The 17,457-nt window shown below is 41.0% G+C and overlaps 1 long non-coding RNA gene across 1 annotated transcript; it reads right to left on the bottom strand.

Annotated features, from left to right (window-relative positions):
• Window positions 1–3,195: 3,195 nt before the first annotated feature.
• On the bottom strand, window positions 3,196–4,707 carry LOC128767779 (uncharacterized). The gene is made up of 3 exons (XR_008416153.1): window positions 4,400–4,707; window positions 4,142–4,212; window positions 3,196–4,045 (listed from the first exon to the last, which is right to left on the bottom strand). It is a non-coding gene; the product is annotated as an uncharacterized LOC128767779 (long non-coding RNA).
• Window positions 4,708–17,457: the final 12,750 nt, after the last annotated feature.

The raw sequence follows: 17,457 nt of genomic DNA, 5'->3' as shown, positions 1-17,457 counted from the left end.
TGAAGTAGAATAAAATTGTCATAACACAACTGAAATCCTTTATTTCAATTTCCTCTGACCCATTAAAATATTAAAAAAGAGATGTACATGCCGGATGTGACGCCATCATCCCGCGCCAGGCATCCCCGCTATGTTTTCGTTCTGGTCGACCACTGATGATGACGTCAAAGTCCGACGTGTTTGTACAATTTAATTATTCATCCAAAGCTTAAATTCACGTCTCCGAAGAAACGTTGGCGTCCACAACACGTGTACATATTTAAACAGAATGAAAAATAGAAACTATGGCTTGGGAGGAGCTGACGTCAGTGACGGAGAACGAAGCGTGAGTCAGCAAAACGAATAAATCACGGAACTTCCTTTCTTGCCAAAAGACTTTATATGCAGTTGACACGATTTTAAATATCCGATAATACTATTATGCGTAAAAATGTATTCAATACAAATGATAAATAAATAACGTATTCGGTCCGTGAAGCCACTCCCTTCCCCAGTTGGATAATAAAGATTATATCATTTCATGACATAATATTTAAAAATTAAAGAGTACATTGCATGTGATTACAACTCAACAAAAGCTTTTAATTATTTTAAAATCCCGCAATTAGCTGTGGAATTGCTGGCCAGCTGTACAATAATACATTGAATTGAGACCTACGAGAGAATCTGGGTCAAAACGAAAAAAACGAAGCGTCATATGCATGAAACGAGCGGAAAAAATGAAAGTAAGTCGTACATTTGTCGCTAGAAATGTGATCAAAACGCAACAAAAGCTTTTAATTGTTTTAAAATCTCAGAATTTAAAGCAAAACTAGAACGGATGTCCACCATGCTTTGTGTTCTATCAGTCACGTGACCAGAGGCACGCCATTCACAAAGCCATTGAGAAATGAGTCGTACGAGACGAACGATTTTTGAGGCAAAGTCGTCAAATTGTAACGGTATGCCAAGTGGACAAACGTAGTTATTGCACGTTTTTTAGTGCGAGCAGATAACCACCCCAATATAGAATATATTTGTCGCTAGGAATGCGATCAAAAGTCAACAAAAGCTTTTGTTTTAAAATCTCACAATTTAGAGCGAAATAGAACGGTTGTCCACCATGTTTTGTGGTCAGACAGGAGAGCAGTCTGTCAGTCACGTGACCGGAGGCACGCCATTCATAAAGCCATTGACAAATGAAACGTAAGAGTGAAACAATTTTTGAGGCAAATTCGTAAAATCATTACGGTATGCCAAGTGGACAAACGTCGTTATTGCACGTTTTTCAGTGCGAGCAGATAACCACCATAATAATTCATTTTAATGGGGAATCACAAAACAATCTCAGTCCAAACGAAAGAAACTAAGCATCATTTACATAAAACGAGCACATAATATTACAAGATAGAATATATTTGTTGCTAGAAATGCGATCAAAAGCCAATAAAGTTATTTAAAAACTCCGCAATTTGGAGCGTATTTATGGCCAGCAGGGTAAACGTTACAATACTACGATTTAACAGGGAATCACAAAACTATCTCGGTCCAAACGAAAGAAAATAAGCGTTATTTACATAAAAGGAGCACATAATATTATAATGTAGGATATATTTGTGTCTAGAAATGCGATCAAAAGCCAATTAAGTCATTTAAAACCCCGCATTTTGGAGCGTATTTATGGCCAGCAGGGCAAACGTCACAATACTACGATTTCAGTGAGCACCACTAAAGAACCTGGGTCAAAACGATAAAACGAAGGGCCATAAACATACATCGAGCGGAAAATATGAAAATAAAGTGTACATTTGTAGCTAGAAATGTGATCAAAACTCAACAAAAGCATTTAATTGTTTTAAAATCTCGCAATTTAGAGCAAAAATAGAACGGATGTCCGCCATGTTTTATGTTCAGACGGGAGAGAACGCTGTCAGTCACGTGACCAGAGGAACGCCTTTCACTATGCCATTGAGAAATTAAATGTACCTGGGATACGTTTTTTAAGGCAAATTCGTCAAAACATTACGTTTTCATGAAGTAGACAAACGTTGTTATTGGACGTTTTTTTGTGATACTTTATCTGCGCGCACTGAAAAACGTGCAATAACTACGTTTGTCCACTTGGCATACCGTAATATTTGACGACTTTGCCTCAAAAATCCTTTCTCTCGTACGCGTCATTTCTCAATGGCTTTGTGAATGGCCTCTGGTCACGTGACTGATAGAACACAAAGCATGGCGGACACCCGTTCTAGTTTTGCTTTAAATTCTGAGATTTTAAAACAATTGTTGCGTTTTGATCACATTTCTAGCGACAAATGTACGCCTTACTTTCATTTTTTCCGCTCGTTTCATGCATTTGACGCTTCGTTTTTTCGTTTTGACCCAGATTCTCTCGTAGGTCTCAATTCAATGTATTAATGTACAGCTGGCCAGTAATTCCACAGCTAATTGCGGGATTTTAAAATAATTAAAAGCTTTTGTAAGCAGAGTTGTAATCACATGCAATGTACTCTTTAATTTTTAAATATTATGTCATGAAATGATATAATATTTATTATCCGACTGGGGAAGGGAGTGGCGTCACGGACCGAATACGTTATTTATTTATCATTTGTATCGAATTCATTTCTACGCATAATAGTATTATCGGATATTTAAAATCGTGTCAACTGCATATAAAGTCTTTTGGCAAGAAAGGAAGTTCCGTGATTTATTCGTTTTGCTGAATCACGCTTCGTTCTCCGTCACTGACGTCAGCTGAAACGCAGGCGGACCATTCCAAACCTCCCAAGCCGTAGTTTCTATTTTTCATTCTGTTTAAATATGTACACGTGTTGTGGACGCCGACGTTTCTTCGGAGACGTGAATTTAAGCTTTGGATGAATAATTAAATTGTACAAACACGTCGGACTTTGACGTCATCATCAGTGGTCGACCAGCACGAAAACATAGCGGGATGTCCTGCCTGCCGCGGGATGATGGCGTCACATCCAGCATGTACATCTCTTTTTTAATATTTTAATGGGTCAGAGGAAATTGAAATAAAGGATTTCAGTTCTGTTATGACAATTTTATTCTACTTCAGGGTCAAATTATTTATTCATTATATTCATCTCCTTGTACGCATGCATGAATTGCAACAACAACATCAAGATCACACTTTTGCAGATGTATTTATTATTATTTACAAATTGTTTTTTTTTTGGTTTCTTCCATCCGTACCCGCTCAAGTTGGAATATCTTTCCACTGCAAGAAAAAGAAAAAAAAGATTTAATCACAGCAGGGTAAAGAACAATGATCCTTGGTGGTCTTCAGTTTGTAACACATACATGAACATGTACATTTGTATATCTTTCGTCTATAGGAATGTTTGACTGAGGCATTGCCATTGGAACACAAACTTGATCTCAGACCTTTGCAGTATCAGGCCCAGAATGTTAACACTAAAACAGCATGTAAAGGGAGAATGCAGACATGTTTTGAAACAGGAGTTAAAGAAGCCACTTTGACCAGAGGGGAAATCCTTCTTTCAACATGAGGTCTTGATTTGGACCCTATCTTTCAGCTTCATACAATGATGTCCTGAACACCCCCCTCAGGTACATCAACATGTGAATAGAGCCTTTGTCTTTCATAACTAGCTGATGTGGTCATAAGCCTGAATTGTAGCACCCACTGTCATCTCTTTAACTCATACATTAACATAATGGCCCATCAATACCTTTCTCCCTTGGACAGGGACTTCAAGTACACACACATTACCATATTGCACCCACCCAGTGAATGCATCCTATTGGGTTGATCCTCTACTACACTTGGATGGGTGACTATTACAAATGAATACATCTGCAGTAACCATCCAGCACTATTCACTGTTCGAAAGGTGCATGCACCCCAGACTATCTCAACTTCTCGACAGAAGTTGGAATGTTCTATGTTGGAATGTGACTCATACCTTCTCTGGCTGCCTGAGTCAAACCTCAAATTTCATCACAAAGAAGAGCGAAAATGTCCATACCACATGGAGCAGGGCTCCCACTCGATTAGTTCCATTATTTTCCCCTGAAACAAAAAAATGCCATTGAAATTAACAACACATCCACAGTTAATGTGTATATTTACATTACATATCTACATCAAGTAATGACAAAACAGAACCTTTTGTTTTTTTGTTTTTACTAGCCGTTTCACTGGGTAATACCCGTCATCGCCAACCATATGGCTGCATTCTGAAAGAGCAAAAAGTGTACGTTTAAATTGTTTAAGCGTTGAGTGAAAAAACATCAAGGCATATACAGTGCACTGACAAATTCATCATTCAAAATAGATACTATATATGGTTTCTTCTTGCTTTTCCAGATTATACATAGGTTCTGCACAAGTGAGCAAGGTGTGGTGTTTGGGGTGAAAAATTACCATCAGATGTGCCCACTACGTCTTCAGGCAAAAATACATACTGCAATGAACATTCACTAAAATATTAAGAAAGTACAAATAAAATCATTTACAGCTGCATGTGATATTTCTGTATGTAATAGTTTTAAGGCACTGAACAATCTTGCATTGTATTGCCTTTATGAGATCTTTATGATCTTTGTGATCTTTATGAGATCACAATCTCCTGTGATTGTGCTTGGAGACTTCAACAAGGCAAATCTGAGTGAGGAGCTTCCCAGGTACAGGCAGGTTGTAAAATGTCCCACCAGAGAGCAGAGCGTGCTGGATCACTGTTACTCATCGCTCCGCAACTCTTATACAACCCTCCCTCGAGCTGCACTGGGACTCTCTGACCACTTGATGGTTCATCTTGTTCCTACATACAAGCAGAAGCTGAAGCTGGCAAAGCCTGTTGTGAGGAGCATGAAGATCTGGACAAGTGAAGCTAAAGAGGAGCTGCAGTCTTGCATGGAGACCACAGACTGGGAGGTGTTCAGGGCTGCGACCAATAATCTGGATGAGTATACAGACACTGTGACTTCATGGATCAGCTACTGTGAAGAGTGCATAGTTCCAACACGCACCAAGGTGAGTTATGCAAATGACAAACCTTGGTTCACAACTAAACTCAGCCGGATTAGACGGGAGAAGGAGGCAGCTCGCAAGAGTGGGGACAGGAGCTGCTACAAAGAGATGAAGTATCGGTTTCAGAGGGAGCTGAAGAAAGCTAAGGCCGCATACTCTGACAAACTCACGCAGCAGTTCTCAGCCAATGACTCGGCTGCGGTGTGGAGAGGGCTCAAGGTGGTCACTAACTACAAGCCACGTGCCCCCCACAGTCTGGACAACCTCGCTCTTGCACAGGATCTGAACAACTTCTATTGTCGCTTTGAGCAGCCATTTTGCACCAACACCTCTGTGGTCTCTCCAGCCCCATGCTACACTTTACAACAAAGGACTATGCTGTCTCTTAGTGACACAACTAAGACCAATGATGTCACTGAGACAGCAAAGATCACAGCCACTTTTGATGAGCCACCCCCTCACCTCCCCCCTCTTCCTCTTGACATCATGGAGCAAGACGTGCGCACTCAGTTCAGGAGGCTGAACCTTCGGAAGGCGGCAGGTCCGGACAGAGTTTCCCCTGCCATCCTGAATCATTGTGCTGCTGAGCTGGCTCCAGTGTTCACTGACATCTTCAATGCTTCCTTGGTGTCCTGTCATGTACCTGCCTGCTTTAAGTCCTCCACTATCATCCCTGTTCCCAAGAAGGCCAGGATCACAGGACTGAATGACTACAGACCGGTGGCACTGACGTCTGTGGTCATGAAGTCCTTTGAGCGCCTGGTTCTCTCTCATCTGAAGTCCATCACTGCTTCTCACCTGGACTCATTGCAGTTTGCCTACAGAGCCAACAGATCTGTGGACGATGCAGTGAACCAGGCCCTTCATTTTGTTCTGGAGCATCTGGACTGCCCAGGAACCTATGCCAGGATCCTGTTTGTGGACTTCAGCTCTGCCTTTAATACAATTCTTCCAGCTCTGCTTGAAGACAAGCTTCGCCAGCTGGACGTGCCTGACTCCCTCTGCAGATGGATTACAGACTTCCTGACCAGTCGAAGTCAGCGTGTGCGGCTGGGGACGACTGTCTCTGACACTCGGACCCACAACATTGGGTCTCCTCAGGGCTGTGTTCTCTCTCCATGGCTCTTCTCCCTGTACACTAACTGCTGCACCTCCAGTCACCAGTCCGTGAAGCTGATCAAGTTTGCGGACGACACCACCATCATCGGGCTCATCTCAGATGGAGATGAGTCGGCTTACAGGAGGGAGGTGGAGCGGCTGGTGTCCTGGTGCAGCCACAACAACCTGGAGCTCAACGCTCAGAAGACAGTGGAGATGGTCATAGACTTCAGGAGAGTAACAGCTCCTCTGTCCCCTCCCATGTTGGCTGGTTTACCTATTCCTATTGTGGACTCCTTCTGCTTCCTGGGAACCACCATCACTGAGGACCTCAAATGGGAGCCAACCATCAGGTCCCTCATCAGGAAGGCCCAGCAGAGAATGTTCTTTCTGAGGCAGCTACGAAAACTACGACTGCCGACGAAGTTGCTGGTGGAGTTCTACACGGCCATCATCCAGTCCATCCTCACCTCCTCTATCGCCGTCTCGTACAACAGTGCCACCTCCAGGGACAAGAGCAGACTGCAGCGCATCGTACGTTCTGCTGAGAAGGTGATCGGTTGCAGCCTGCCACCTCTTCATGACCTGTATGTATCCAAGACCCAGAGACGTGCAGGTCGGATCAGAGCCGACCCTTCTCACCCTGGACATAGTCTGTTTGTTCCTCTTCACTCTGGCAGGAGGCTACGGTCCATCCAGACCAGAACCTCCCGTCACAGGAACAGCTTCTTTCCCTCGGCCGTCAGACTGTTAAATTCATGAACAGCCTTGTTGTAATGTTATTCTATTTATTTTATTTTATTTGTTCTTTGTTGCACTTTATTCCAAGGCACTTTCCTAGTCAGTGGGCTCCCCACTGACCATGGCAATAAATTAGATTCTGATTCCGATTCTGATGTTTAGAGGCAGTCACTAGACTTATGTCAGCAACAGTGGACTGTGTGCATTGGCTTTAAGAATGGCAACACTTTGATGTAGGGATATTAAAATAATTTTTAGTTTGTGTGGTCATAATTCTAATTTCTTTGTTTTGTGTCTAATTTCATATTTGTATTTCAAGTCTTATGGTTTTATAACATCACTTTTTACATCTTTGCCAGGCAATGTATGATGTATAATATGGAAGAACCTTTCGATCCATCTTCTGTCTTCCTTCTGGTGCTTTTTCTTGGAGGTAAGCCTGTTGAGGATAAATATAACTGTTTGTACAGAATAATTCCCACAATCCAATAGACTAACGATCAAAAACCAATGACGCATCTCATGCAAATAAACCATGTCATAACATGCTAATCTCTGACATGTCAGACTTTGTCATAGCAACCTGAACTATAAAAAATCTTTCACCTAAATATTATAATGTCTACAAATAATTTATGAACCAAAACAGATATTCTGGTAATTGGATTGCAGACATGTCTCAAAGATCTAATTACTACATACTCAGAGGGCCTGTGGAGGCTCTTTTGGAGGAGGTTGACGGCTGGCTAGCAGAAGTTGTGGACGTACACAGAAATTTCTAATCTTCCAGAGATACTCAGCCTTAAAAGACTGATTTACACCACATAAACGTTAAAATTATTTTCCGGAGTTCAACATCAAAAAAGCTCTCAGATAAATTAAAATTGTGTATAATTCTAAAGCACAACTTTGGAGAAGGTTATAAGAAATGATCTTGCTGCTTTCAGCTGTTTTTGTCTACCCTGAGGAACATTCTACAGCTACTGGCACTGTGGAAAAGATGTGGCTGAGCAGGGAAATAACAGTGAGACAACAATGTAAAATGGTCAGAAAGCTTTGCAGGGACCAACAATCCTCCCACCACAGAACTGTGGTTAGACTGTGGAGCAGATGCTAATGTGGTGTATTGTTCCACTATATATAAAAACATTTATATGCAGTTATATGAGGGAAAGAGGTTGCTGGTGACTAATGAAGTCAAAAAAAGGGCTAATAATGAATGATGGCCTGATCTGAATCCGGCCCATTATTACATGTGCCTGAAGATACAAATACATTAACAAGCTTACCTCTAATAACCGCCAGACATAGGTCCTTCATCCGGTCCAGGCACTTGCTGGCATGGTCAGTCAGATGCCACTTGGAGCGGACCACCTGACTGGACCAAGTGCCAGGTTTCTTGCCTGGCCGAGCTAGAAACACCACAGCTCTGTGGCCCAAAGTGTGCAGTTTTTCCAGCAGAAAAAAAATGAAATCGCCATGTTATGCCATAAATTTGAAAAATGCAATTACTGATGTCTGACATACCAGCATTTGTGACTCGTCCATCACACGTGAGGCGGTGTTGGTTTTTTTTTTGGTTTTTCAACCATACCTCTTTTTTTTTTTTTTTAAGTTTTAAATCGTTTTGCCAGCCTCTGTCGCCTGGGTTGCTCTGCTTGGCAAATTTTGCAGGTCTTGCAAGCTACTGCAATAACTACATTGCAGTTATTGCAGTGCTTATTAGTGGATCACCGTGGCATCTCGAACTGGAAAAAAACAAAACATTTGTACCATGTATGATCCACATATCATTTTCGCCACACACACGTACATATATTAGACCTAATCCCTTTCAGGTGAAAATGAAGTTTTTTAGCCATAATGTACTGTAAGCAATCACTTGCAGAGTACTGCAATGATAACGTTTATTCTTCTTTATGTTACCGCGGAGTATTGCGGTTACAGCATCCACTGTAAACCGCGAATTTGACAGTTACAAACATGGAAGCGATGGTTGCCCGAAATGATGGCAAACACTTCATATATTTCGCCATATATGACCCCTTGCGTGATAATTTCTTACCTTTCAATATTTAGAGCAAGTTCGTCGCTTGAAACTTCTTCCTCCCAGCAGTCTACGCGCGCACACGATGGGCTTTTACCCACAATTCCTTCATTTCTACTGTTCGAAATGTAAAATTAAAAAAAAAAAAAAAAAAAAACATATCAACTTAAAACGTAACATACCTTTACATTTTCAAAATGCATAGTGTCAACACCTTAAACGAGGGAATCACACTCAAATGAATGTTTGCTTTAAATCTCGTTGTATAGGTTCTCTGTCATCAATAGCTCGTTCTCATGCGTTTTTTTGCACATGAGCAAATGAAGTATTATGTCTTTTCAAATATATTAAATATTATGAGTATAATTTGACACTAAGCTTGAAACATGAATGTCTTAATATTCATTCATACAATAATCATCTTCAAATGAGTCTGATGGGCTGATACAGCCAATGCCCTGACCCTTGGCACATCCTATGAAAGATGCAAATGTTGTCTTCTATATTGGTTGAAAACCTCAAGACTGGAAGATCAATAGATAAATTGTCAGACTTGTGAAAATTACATTTAGTGAGAAGGTGCCAGTGTTATCAAGGACCATATTTCAAAGATAGGTGAGAAAGGAATTTGTGTGTCAATTGTGTATGTGCTATGCAAAGGAGATATTCCAGCTATCTTCTTTGGTGTGGCTTTCTGTTGTTTTAAAGCTTAACAAATATAACCAAATTAGAGAGATACAATATGCGATTACGTCTTCTTCTTCTTTCTCTTTGGTTTTCTCCCTTCACTGGTGGATCATCTTCCTCCATCTCCCCCTGTCCTCTGCTTCCTCTTCTCTCAAACCTACAAACCTCCTCCTTCACCACCTTCATCAATCTCCTCTGTGGCCTTTCTCTCCACCTTCTGCCTGGCAGTTCCAACCTCAACATCTTCCTACCAATGTACTGGCTCTCTCTCTCCTCTGTACATGTCCAAACCATCTCCATCTAGCCTCTCTGACTTGGTCTCCTAAACACCTGAGCACATGTGCTGTCCCTCTGATCCTATCCATCCTGCTCACTCCCAGAGAGAAGCTCAGCATCTTCATCTCTGCTACCTCCAGCTCTGCCTCCTGTCTTTTCCTCTGTGCCACCGTTTCCAAACCAGCCAACATTGGTAACACTGATAGACCATTGTTTCATGTCAATTTGTCACCAAACTTGCTACTGTGTCTTTCATTGTTTAATTGTTTTTTTTGCCCCTTCCCTCCATGCCCAGTTGCCTTCCCAAGTCGGGGAGAGTAGAAGAGAATTCCCATCTCAGCAATTGTCAGATCCTCCCATCAAAAGGGCGCCAACAAGCTCAACAAACATAGTGAGGCCTAACAAATACATGAAGCCTGTTGGCCCTTTTCATTCAGACATGAACTCAGAGATAAATGAGATGACTTCCCTTCCTATCCAGAAGTAGTCAGAAAGATACGGTGGCACATCCAGATGATAAATAATAAGATGTCTTCTCGGGTTAAAATTATTGAACTCTTCCTTTAACTCAAAAGTAGGATCTGTGACTTGTGCACTCTTAGTGCCTTTGTCAGCAGTATTCAGGATGTAATCCAGGTTATGATATTTCTACCTGTTCTAAGCTAACTTCGATGAGAAGCATTTACTGATGACCTTACCCATTTAGGTGGCCAGGGGCCATGGAAACCCCTAATTCTAACCCTAATAACATTCAGAAATAAGTAAGGTAATGCATTGCAACACCTGCTCATACCATTTGACTCATTATTCCTGCAACAAAACAGCAGTCTCATTCATCGTACTGCTTTGGTTTACCAAGTCTGTGTGTTCCTATGTGTACTTGCACATGATTGAATAACATACATAAGCATTGTACAGACAATTTTAGTGGCAAAAGAAAGTCAGTGAAGTGAGTGAACATAGCCTGTTAATTGACTTTATTGAGGCTGCATGAAAAGCCGTATTTCACTGCCCTACCAACAAATCTCAAATTAATAATTCATAATTTACATAAAAAGCATCAGCATCTACTTCAAAATAGTAATAGTACATAACTCAGAAAAAGAGTCAATTGCAGGACAGTTTATTTTAACATTTCACATTCATACTGCAGGCCAGGTAATTACAACAGTTTTCCTAATTTTTTAATGAGGGAGGTCAAAGTTCAGAAGAGGAGCTACAATCGTAGTGTTCTTCATCTTCGGTGGAGGAGCTGCTATCATGGGGTTCTTCATCACCAGTGGACGAATCATCGAGAGACAAGGCTTGCGATCCAAAAACACGTTGGTACGTTGAGCGAGCTGCACCCTGCTGAGCTTGAATTGCTGACAGTCTTCTCTTCAGCAGACAAGAGTAGCCCCTCACGTCCTCTCCCAGTCAATGCATCTGTGCCGCCTGACAGTGACATTACAATAAGTTAGACTACTCACCTAGTATATCAGTACAAGTAGCAAATAGAACTGTACTTTGCTGAGTGATCCCTTCTGAAAGCTGGGAGGAAATCTCTTCAATATTTCCAGCCATATTCCTCATGTACTCCCAGTGCTGCTTGACTTCACGGACAACAATGGCCTCCTCTTCCTTCAGGCGGTTCAGCAGCATTACCTTGTCGAAGACCTTTTTTTTCTTAAACATATCACCATGACCTGCAAATCATCATATACATTTTTTATAGTGGTGAACTACTTCCCACAGTGTCTGTGTACTTTCAGAGGTGGGTTCTATTACACTGCATACTCATCTCCTCCTAATGACACCAGGCAATTTCTCCCATGGGACAGAATTATATAGAAGAGTGTCTCTTTCAGTTTTCAAAAGTAAAAAGGAAGTTGTCTCTGGAGCTTGTCTGATCCAATCACAGCAACCTCGGTCAAACCTGTAATTGCTTCATCTAAAGCCTTTACAATGTAATTAAAAATAGCCTATAGATATGAAGACAACTGAACACATCCTAGATGTACTTACATTCCCAAGGCCAGGAATAGTTTTCCTCAGCCAGGAGCTTGTTGGGAGAAGGGAGTTTGCCAGTTTCTGGCACAACAGCATTGTATTTTGTGATGGCATCTTCTAAGGATCTCTTTTCCACTGAAATCTTTTTTCTAAGCAGATGTCTTCTCTTGTTGCCATCTAGAATATTAAACAGAAAATACTGAATATGTGCTCAGTCACACATTATTATCAAAAAGTTGTTTTCTTTCGTTCTGTTCTTACCAGCCTGACGATACAGCTGATATTTCCGCTGCTTAATGCTGAGATACAGTCCTTCAATGGTTTTTTCAAGTTCATTTTGACTGCATGGTCCTTCTGATTGAATATAGAAAAAATAATTTATATTTATTTTACGTCAGAATTGTACATAAAACACTGAGGTATTCACCTGCAGTCCACTGTTGAACATCAGACACCCATTGCTGAACAGTGTCTTCCTGAATAGACAACTCTCCAGCCAATTTCTTGAGCTCCTCAGACGCTTCAGCAATCCTCTGCACAGTCTGTGAAAACCCGTGTTGGATTAACAAACAATTGCAACTAGTCTAATGCACCATGAAACACACAAGTGTGGTCTTTACCTTGATGTGTCGTTTGGCCAAAGTCCGGTCAAGATTTTCTGTCTTCCGCTTGTTCCAGCCAATGGCCTGGATGGTAAGGATGTCTGTGCGGGCTGAATGCACAATGGACACACGTTTATGTTACTAGTTGATTTGTACAACTTTAGCTGTAACTTTTTTTTCACACAAAAAAAAAAAAATGTACTTACCAGCTTTTGACATGTACTTGGAACATAGGGCTGCTCAAGAAAGGAAACTGTTCACCTGTTCAACTTCCTCCCCTATTGTTGTTCCTGCTCCCTCTTGGTTCCGTCCACCCCATTCCAAGTGAAAGAAATATGCATGTTACCATTTGGACGAGGACGGAGAGAAATAATGTGAAATTAAAGCCCCTGACAATCATTACCTCACACATCCATGAATGTGCTTTAGCGTGCATGATGGAGAGAAAGGGCTGCATGTTCAACAGGACCTGTAACTCAGGACAGTGGCCAACAACCCTCTGCAAATATGGCCAATATTTGCATACCACATCAGAGCAAAAAAACTGAACATTGTGTGAAACAAGCTGTTTCTGGAGATATAAAGGATAGGCAAATATCTCCCCACAGAACATGTTCAGTCCCTTCAGCAAAATGCCATGACGACACACTGCAACCTCGACCCGTTCCTCATCTACTTTACTCGCAGACTTGTTGGAGGACTCTCGTGCAGCCACCCATTCGCTTCCACCACACCTGCCTTTCCCAGGATTCTGTTCAAGATGAAGAAAAACAGATGTAGACAGAGCAAAGCGTGCAGTGAAATTTAAATAAACTTTACATGTCCTGTTGATGCCCTGATGTGGTTGACGAAGGAGGTCACCTCGGTGTCGTTGGCCAAGAAGACACCTTCGAAAAAGCCATTTGGTCTAAAAGACATAAAGCAGGGGTGACCTTTATCAAGGTTCCATGTATTGCATGCCGTAGAAACAACTTATACATACCCTGAATGGCTCTTAAAGCGATAAAGCTTGCGGTTCCCATCCACTGAGACAGCTAACATTGAGGGTGTGCAGGCTGGGCACCGAAACTGATCGACTTCAGACAGCCTCTCAACTTCAAATTTTGCGTACGACCATTCCAGGAATGATTTTTGTATGGTGTCGCCACATAAACTCTTTCAATTCTGCAGGCAATTAGTCCAATGATGTACTAACCCGACCAAAGAGTTTTGTGCGCTGCTCAAGCATACCAACGAAAGCTTGTCGTTACATTCCTGGTGCAGTAATCTTGAGCTCTTCGTATGTAGCGAACAAATCCACTGTGTACAGCGTCTCAAAATGGACTGTAGCTGGCCAGTAGCCACTTTCAATCAGCTCACTAATACCGACATCCAAAGCTTTCCCACAGGAGCAGCTGACAGTTGGGAGGGACACATTGTATCGACCTAAAATATGTACATAACAAAATTTTCGAACAGAAAATAGAAAATATAATTCATACACAAGGAACTGACCATTCATTCCAATCAGAATTACTTGCTTTCCTGCAGAAAAGGTTGTTTGCCCAGAGCAGCAGTCATAGCATGGATGCATTACTGGCAAAATGCACTCTGGGAAGATAGGAAACGAACATAATTTAAAAGAGGTTGTGTGTATATATATATATATATATATATATATATATATATATATATATATATATATATATATATATGTATATATATATATATATATATATATATATATATATATATATATATATATATATATATATATATATATATATATATATACACAATATTGGTGGCATATATTATCTCAGTACAGACCTCTTTCATGGAAGGAGAATTTTCCTCCCTTCTCTTCCCTGATGTGAGTGGTTGGTGGCAGTGGCCTGTAGAATCCCTCTATCATGGATGATCTATTATGGAAAACCATGGAATTGTGGATGGAAACATCACAGGCTGCACAGTGAAGTGGTCTAGGCAAACAATCCTGACATTTCACAACAGCAGTCTTAGATCTGCAGTGGTGACAAGTTCCCTCTATAGGCTTCTCAGACTGTAACATCTGATTAACCATATACGGCCTTAACACAGTCCACTTTTCCAGAGTTGAAGCTTTCCTGTCTTTCCAGTGTGAAGGTGCTGGGTCTATGGCAGGTCCCAAAAGGTCCTGCACCTCTTGAATGAGGGATCCTAGAAAACAGGGTAAGGTAACCAAATGTAGCAGCAATAAGACAAACATGGAAAGAAGAGGGTAAATAAACTGCTGCTAAAATATATATCTTGAACGGTCTCAGTCACGTGCTGATGTCCACTTGTAGATGGAGCACATGGCAATGAGTGCATGCTCCCAGAAGTCACTGTTGAGAGTAGGGAGATTTGTTTAAATGGACAAATGGACTAGAAACGTCACAATAAAAAGCAGGAAAATAGTAGTATGTTGAAAATAAATCCATAGATCTGTTGACAGTTCGACATTAAACTACTGAGGCTAAGAAGAAAGTCAGAGCAGGTACTAGTCAAATCAAACATTCCAACTGTCAAGAACCGGTACTCCTGGGTTACATGCACATTTCTAACAATGGATTGCTTGATGGTTACTGCTGATGTATTCATTTGTAATAGTCACCCGTCCAAGTGTAGTAGAGGATCCACCCAGTAGGATGTATTCACTGGGTGGGTGCAATATGGTAATGTGTGTGTACTTGAATGCCATAAGTCCCTGTCCAAGGGAGCAATTGTTGTTAATCATAATGGCCCATCAACATCAGCTAGTTATGAAAGACAAAGGCTCTATTCACATGTTGATGTACCTGAGGGGGGTGTTCAGGACATCATTGTATGAAGCTGAAAGATAGGGTCCAAGTCAAGACCTCATGTTGAAAGAAGGATTTCCCCTCTGGTCAAAGTGGCTTCTTTAACTATTTCAAGACACGTCTCCCTTTAGCCAATATTTTGACACCATTGTTTTCAGTAGAGTTTTGTAACTCACACACATAATTGTGTTTTGTGAGGACTTTGTGAGGACTCATTGACCCAATTGACAATTGACCATTGTCTCTCACCTTAAACAACAACAACAACAACAAACATCCAAAACAAATTACTAACATTAAGCAGGACTCTGAAATTAAATAAACCAGTTAACCGCATTACAGTAAACCACTTATACTAACTACTCCACCATGTAAACATTATGTCCTATATTCAGCGAAATGTCCTCACTAGGACAGTGTCGTGTCAAATAGTTAGCCCCACAACCATGACAAATCAATCAAATACTGAAGCAGTTGACTGACATTAGTTCTATAATAATACATAACCAATGTAGTCAGCCAAAGACAGGCAATAGAGACCATAAAGTTAGTGAACAAAAATCACCTGAGGATGAACTCTTTGCCCGCTTCTTCCCTGTTCTCCTCCTCTTTGGGATAGGACTCCCTTCCTCGTCCTCCTCAACCCAAAAAAAAGTAAATTTGTCCGGTCCAGACACTTCTGAGGATTCTTTAGGTTGAGTATTCTTAAAATAAAGATAATGGAAAATGTTAGCGTCACCTAATACACAATATTACATATTGTTAGAAAGTCTCAGGACAGATCATGAGAGCATTAAATGCCGACCTTGCATTCCTCCAACAGCAAATCAGCAAGAAATAAGGCATCATCGTCATCCATGATGCTCCTCAGTTGAGTGAGTACAGCCTGAATACCAATTTATCAGTGGCCACTTGATTTTAAACACAGTGGGCGTGACTATGCAAATCAGCAAGAAGAAAAGAAAAGAAATGGAAACCGGATAAGTTACCCCCATATTAACAACCATCGACACGGAGAAAGGTTATCAAAAAACAAACTAAATAAATTCAAATATTAAGAAATAGAATAAATACATAACTCACGTCAAAATCATTCAGCTCCGTGTCTTTGGTGTCCGCAGTATTGTAGCCGAGGGTTATATTTGGTAAATCCGCGGGGACAGCTGTCAATAAGGTCCAAGTTCGTTGGTGCAGCAAGATAACAACATTATTCGTGCCTTCAGTCTCCGTTAGACACGACCCAAAAACCCGCGCAGTCCAACATAACACCCCCCTGCCAACTATGGCAACTCCCGGAGAACAAAATAAGCTTCTACAGTACCAACAGCGAACGCAGTATTGCAATTCTACAAAATCTCTGACAGACTCTAAATAGACGAAGGGATGATAAACAAAAAAGAAGAGGAGTTTTTACCGAAGTCAAGCCGAATGACTTTCCGCCATGTTTTTGTTCTGGTCGACCACTGATGACGTCAAAGTCCAACGTGTTCGTATAATTGAATTATTCATCCAAAGCATAAATTCACATCTCCAAAGAGACGTCGGCGTCCACATCACGTGTACATATTTAAACAGAATAAAAATAGAAACTACGGCTTGGGAGGTTTGAAATGGTCCGCTTGCGCTTCCGCTGACGTCAGTGACGGAGAACGAATCGTGATTCAGCAAAACGAATAAATCATGGAACTTCCTTTCTTGTCAAAAGACTTTATATGCAGTTGATACGATTTTAAATATCCGATAATACTATTTGGCGTAGAAATGTATTCGATACCAATGATAAATAATAAACGTATTTGGTCCGTGACGTCAGTTCCTGCCATCCACTTCCTTCCCCAGTCGGATAATAAATATTATATCATTTTCATGACATAATATTTAAAAATTAAAGGTACATTACATGTGATTACAACTCAACAAAACCCCGCAATTGGCTGCGGAATTACTGGCCAGCTGTACAATAATACATTGAATTGAGACCTACGAGATAATCTGGGTCAAAACGAAAAAAACGAAGCGTCATATACATGAAACGAGCGGAAAAAATGAAAGTAAGGCATACATTTGTCGCTAGAAATGTGATCAAAACGCAACAATAGCTTTTAATTGTTTTAAAATCTCACAATTTAAAGCAAAACTAGAACAGGTGTCCGCCATGTTTTTGTGTTCTATCAGTCACGTGACCAGAGGCCATTCACAAAGCCATTGAGA

The sequence above is a fragment of the Synchiropus splendidus genome, chromosome 11 (genome assembly GCF_027744825.2).
Source record: "Synchiropus splendidus isolate RoL2022-P1 chromosome 11, RoL_Sspl_1.0, whole genome shotgun sequence".
Classification (NCBI taxonomy): Eukaryota; Metazoa; Chordata; class Actinopteri; order Syngnathiformes; family Callionymidae; genus Synchiropus; species Synchiropus splendidus.
Note: the sequence above shows the minus strand (reverse complement) of the source record. Positions and strands in the feature narration are given on the sequence as shown.